The sequence below is a fragment of the Pipistrellus kuhlii genome, unplaced genomic scaffold, assembly GCF_014108245.1.
Source record: "Pipistrellus kuhlii isolate mPipKuh1 unplaced genomic scaffold, mPipKuh1.p scaffold_m20_p_16, whole genome shotgun sequence".
In the NCBI taxonomy this organism is placed as follows: Eukaryota; Metazoa; Chordata; class Mammalia; order Chiroptera; family Vespertilionidae; genus Pipistrellus; species Pipistrellus kuhlii.
The window spans coordinates 36396258-36401135 of record NW_023425471.1 but is presented as its reverse complement, the minus strand read 5'-3'; the positions used below and the strand labels follow the sequence as shown (position 1 = coordinate 36401135).

Genomic DNA, 4878 nt, shown 5'->3' with positions numbered 1-4878 from the left:
GGGAAAATCACTAATGGGATTTTCTTAATTGCATGATTTACTGAACAGGGAATTTTGCAGCTGTGTGGAGGACTGACCTACTAGTACCATTTTTGCTGCACCTACAATGTTCACATATGAAAACCAATGGAGCTCAGGAAATGGAGAGGAGATAGAGAAATAACCACCGTTGAATAGGGTGTACTATTAATAAATGCATAGTTTTACCCACTTTGATCTTCACAAAGAACCCTGCAACTACAATTAGTGCTCACATAAACATTCAGCTGGTTTGTTCCCTAATGAGTCTAGAACATCGTCGGGCACACAGCAGGTTCTTGGGTAACATTTGTTAAATGCTGACCAAATGACTCCGAAATCTATAATATTTTAAGTTATATTCTAGGACAGTGATTTTCAACGGATATTGCAAAAAGCACACTGGTGCACCTTCAGTATTTTTCTGGGCTGGGGGTGGGGCACGGCTGCCTTTGGGGCCCCTGGTGAGGGTTTTATGAGGGTCCCAGTGGCTGCAGAAGCCACAAGTAGGGAAGAGGCCACATGGAACCAGGGCCATGGAGGTGCAGAGGGGCCCCTGCCAGATCGTGGGCCGGGAGGAGTGTTTTTGGGGGTGGCGGGGAGCGAAGGGGGCAGACACAGAGAATGCTGCTTCAGGTGCTAGCCATGGCAACTATTCTGTGAATAATGGAACGGAACTGTGTACCCACCATATTTGAGAACTACACTGCAAGCTTTGGCATAAGCAAGTGTCCCCAACATGTGTGTCGCTTCAGGTTCCTCTTACTTTGATCATGTCCAGCCCCTGGCCTATCCTAATTCAGATACAGCGCTCATCTGCTTCGACCTCAGTGCACCACAAATGCTGGACAGTGCCCACAAGAAGTGGCAAAGGGAGACTCAGGAGTTTCACCCCAATGTCAAGGTGTGCTGGTTGGCTGTAAACTGGACATTTGACCCATCTGGCAACACTGCAGAAGCTGTCCAAACAGCAGTTACCCATGAGCAGGGCACTATGCTAGCCAGCCAAGCAGGTAGGGGTCATGTCCTAGGTAGAGTGCTCCCCCCAGGCCTCTAAGTGCAGTGACAAGATGTCTTTCACTTGGGCACAGTGCCCTCCCTTGCCATGGCCACAGGCAGCTGCTTACTTACTCCCACAGGGGACTGCATCTATCCGCCAGACCAGTGCAACCAAAACAAAGGGAAGATACACAAGGGTTGAACGAAGAGTTGCAATCTCATGTGAGAAGCCAGGGAGGGAGAGTGTCCAGAGGAGTGGCGGAGGGCATAAATTTTCCCCTACCTGCTCCCTGGCTTCCTGACCTCCTGACTCTGGCTGGGACTTTAGGTCAGGCTGAGTGAGCAATTCTCCTGCGCAAGAGACCCGGAGGCAGAGGATGCTACTGTGCTCACATCCTCATCCCCTCCTCTCCACAGAAAGTTGAGGGAGCTAGCAGGGTAGGCACCTAGGCCTGGAGCTGGGAAGGAGAGGGAAGGGTGATGGGGTGTGTGGGAGTTGGGGAGAGTTGTCATCAAGCAGTGGCCATGTTTGAGTCTCAGTATATGAAGGGTGCCTTTCCTCCCCACCCCCAGTACCGTGTGCTTGTCCTGGCTTCGTTCCCTAAGGAATGTGTCCATTCCATGACCTTTCCTTTTCCTCTCTTCTCACTTCTACAGCTGTTCTCACTCATCTTAACCTCCAGGCAACATGCACTAAATTAAAAAGTTGAGAAACTCCCTAAACCCATATACTCACCAGTCCTAGTTCTTCCCTCTCTTCCCCCAACAGCCCCAAATAAAGACCATGTCCATGAAAAAAAAAAATTAAAACATAATAACTGACAATTTAGTGAGAAGCACTGACCTCTTTTCCCTTACACTGCTAATTAAAAAAAAAAAAAGACTACAGCCAACACAATAGCTGTCCATAGTGAACGAATAAAAATTATACCTGTTTTTTTATGTCAGATAAGCAAAAATTATATTTTGGTGTGCCACAGAATTTTAGTAATTAGTTTGTGTGTGCCATGGCATGAGACAGGTTGAAAATCACTGTTCTAGTATTTTAATCTCTCGACCCTACCCAATCAGAAGCCATTCTTCCTTTTTGACCTGGTCAAACAGCTATTGCCTCTAATTGCACTGCTGCTTCTGGCCTAGTAGCATAGTCATTTTGCATTTCTCAGGTTTTCTCTACTATAACATAAACTCTTGCAGGGTGCACTATCCATATTTCACAAGCAACCAAAGTTAATGGCTCTTTAATGACAGCCTTCATATGTATGTTTATTTGAACATCTCTATCCTAGGTACTTTGTCAGTGAGGGGGACCAAAATTTGCCACCCCCAAAAAATATTTGAAATGTTGATTTTTTTGCTGTTGATCTCAAAAGAAAAGAAATATATTATCTGTCCTCTCACAGAAGGAACAAACCCAAAAGAGAAAAAAAAAATAACAAGGTCCATGAAGCTTCACATCCTCTTAAGACATTCATTGTCAAGTCCAGTGTCAGGAGCAGCAGGGCATTACTGGATACAGCCTGTCCAGAGTTCCTCTGGCAGAGTGTAGTGAGATTACAACCTTGCAGCCAAAGGGTGAGTGGCAGTTGATCCCCACCTCCTGGAATACTTGCTGGGGAATGCTAATGTCACACAAATAGATGTGGTCCACATGCTCTCCCAGTGGGAGAGGCAGGCCCAGAGACAGTGACCACTTGGAATCAACGCCCTGTTCGACTTCATCCACTGGTGGATCTATGTTGAGTACTATACCCAGTTGCGGTTGGCCCAAGCCACAGCTGCCTTATACCAGGGCTGATTCCACAAGAAGGAGTTCTTGGGACAATCCAGACAGTTGATCACCAGGTCCATGGGATTAGTGGGCAAATCTTTGAGACTAGACACTTGTTGGCCTTGGGTCTTGCTGAGGAGAGACAGTTCGTTGGTGATGGATTTGAGCATCTTGACAAAGTTGGGCAGGAAGAAGATCACCTGGACATCATGGTTGGCTAGGTGCCTTCCACATCTGATACCCTGAGCCCCCTTCATATGAGGACCACATATCAAAGCCGCTGTAGGCCTCTGGTGCGTATTTTTTGGATTCAACCTGTTGGTCCTCTGAGTAGAGTCAGTGCCATCTGACTGGCACACATGCCTGTCAACTCCAGAGTCAACCCATGCATTCAAACCACAGACAACAGCTTTTTATATAGCTCATATGAAACACTTGGGACAACCAAGTTAGAGTTGGTGCATAACTCCTTGCTCACATTATGGGGCACTGTGATCCATTGGTAAGACCACAGGCTCTGATTCCAGGATGTTCTCATTGTGGCAGTACTGTGTTATTTGAGGAGTTATTTTAAATACCCCTGGAACAGGTAACACTTTTCCTCTTATATGTATCAATCTCCTCAAATATAGCTGCCTTGTCAAATAAGGCTAGGTTCCCTTCAAAATCAAAATATGTCTGGGATCTCTTCATTATCATCCCCAAAGCACTCATCATCTTTATTCTTCATTTGGCCATTCTTTAAACCACTTTTTCATTGGAGTTGTCTGATTTGGGTGCCTGCTACTAGATTACCAAGAATTGTGCCAATGACAGAAACTTTTGGACTGACATAAAAGGCTCCATGTGCTGTCCACATAGCTCTTGGGTCACTGTTGCTGCTGTGGTGAAATGGCAGCATCCTGGTTCTTCACATCTGTCCCCTTAGGGATGTTTTGAGGGGCACTGCTAGAAGAGGTTGGCTTCTTGACCAACCTGCCCATGCAATTCTGATTGATACCCACTTGGTCCCCAATACCAGGCCTAATTCTGTCTGATGAAGGTCTCCAAACTGTTGGTTTTCTCCAGGAGCTGGTATCTACAGAATTGTTAACTGCATAATGCCACCTTCCCTGAAGGTGACTTCCGCCAAAAGGCCCTTTACTCCATTGTGGAAAGGCCGAGAGAGAAATGGTCTGGCTGACCTGATCAACTGCTGACACTCTCCCCTGATAGACACCCAAACTATCTCCTCAGTTGATGGACACAATACTGCCCAGCCAATAGGTAGCCATGTTTCAGATGTGAGACCATGTCTGTATAAGTTCAGAATAAATCACTCATATGAATTATCTTATTTGTTTGTTTATGTTATGAGTCACCCCAATAGATTGTAAGCTCCATGATGGCAAGGAACCTTGACTGTCTTGTTCAGTCAGTAAGAATGCCTCCAAGCTGTAAGGCCCATGCCTCCTTGGCACACCACACCAATCAGCCCAAACTTGGGGCAACCTTGAGATCCAGGGCCTGTTCCAACCCACCCCCACAGGCCCATTAGATGTCCATTAAGAGATGAATAGATAAAGAAGATGTGGTATACATAGACAATGGAATATTACTTAGTAAAAAAAAAAAAAAAAAAGAATGAAATATTGCCATTTGAGACAACATGGATGGACCTAGAGGTATTATACTCAGTTAAATAAGCCAGACAGACAATAACAATACCATTTAACCTCACTTATATGTGGAACCTAAAAAAAAAATGAGTAAACAAAACAAACACACAAACTGATAGGTATAAAAAACAAGATGATGGTTGCCAGAGGAGAGATGGTGGTGTGGGGGGCAAAATTATTATTAAAAACAATTACATAATAAACTAATGCAGTGTTGTTTAAAAGAGAGAGAAAATAGCTCACTACATTCCATTACTACCTTTGTAGTAAAAAAAATAATAATAAGCTGGTTATTTTTATGAAACAAAAGAATCAGAAAGAAGCTTTGACTCTTTCCCCTCAACTGTCTAACAGAATTCATATAGAAACCCTTCAGGGAGGGGACATTAGCACATTTACCTTAGCTCATATGGAAAGTGTGGCAGACATGGA

The 4878-nt window shown here is 44.8% G+C and overlaps 2 pseudogenes; one reads left to right on the top strand and one right to left on the bottom strand.

Annotated features, from left to right (window-relative positions):
* The first annotated feature begins 684 nt into the window (after nt 1-684).
* Nucleotides 685-1459, top strand: LOC118720264 (annotated as a pseudogene).
* A 956-nt stretch (nt 1460-2415) lies between these two features.
* Nucleotides 2416-4306, bottom strand: LOC118719939 (annotated as a pseudogene).
* Between the last annotated feature and the right edge of the window lie 572 nt (nt 4307-4878).